Here is an 809-nt window from a genome sequence, read left to right as displayed (position 1 = left end):
CTTGATGACAAGCCTGACTAGCCACAGTCCTTACAGCGCGGCTGGAGGGCGTCGGGGCTCAGCCGGTCGAGGGAACGCGTCCTTCGCTCCCCTAGGCACAGACTGCACCTATGCCCCCTCTTGCCACAGCCCCCGCACGAGCCACGGAGGCCCTCCGGGCTCGCCTTCACCGACGCTGCCTTCATCTTCACCTTCGCCATCCGGCCCCGGAAGTCATGGCAGGGCGGGGCGGCCGCCGCTAGGCCGCTGGTCGTCGTCAATGCCCCGAACTCCAAGGCCTTCGTCAGCGCGTCGTCGGTCCACGGCAGGGGGTGAGAGTCCTCGTCAGTCTCGTCCCTCAGCGCCCGGCAGTCCGCACAGAAGCGCTGCGTGCCGTCCTTCTTCATATCCCGGACGACTGCTGAGGGCCACGGACTGTCTGTCCGCTCCATCACCCCCTGCGCCACCAGCTCGTTGACGGCGCGCTGCAGTTCCTCCCGCTTGGCCGGTGTGGCGAGATATTTTGACCGATCTGAAAAAGTGACCGATCCAACATATCGTACCGCACCCCGGCAGAACGACAAGTGAGTCCGCGGCGAGAGGATCTCTCCCCCCCATACATTATCCAATGGGGACATGCTCCGACACTCGTTATCTTTTACTTACCAGCTGAATGTAAATGGATACCAATATAAATACGTACGCCTCAAAGGTGTCCTTCTCCATGCTGTTGAGATCTGAGGTGGTCTGTACCGCAAGTTTGCGGAAGAAAGTCCATTCACTAGTCAGAGCGAAGTCAGCGATAAATAACCTCCCTTCTCTCTATCTAG

The sequence above is a fragment of the Eriocheir sinensis genome, unplaced genomic scaffold (assembly GCF_024679095.1).
Source record: "Eriocheir sinensis breed Jianghai 21 unplaced genomic scaffold, ASM2467909v1 Scaffold350, whole genome shotgun sequence".
NCBI classification, from domain to species: Eukaryota; Metazoa; Arthropoda; class Malacostraca; order Decapoda; family Varunidae; genus Eriocheir; species Eriocheir sinensis.
Note: the sequence above shows the minus strand (reverse complement) of the source record.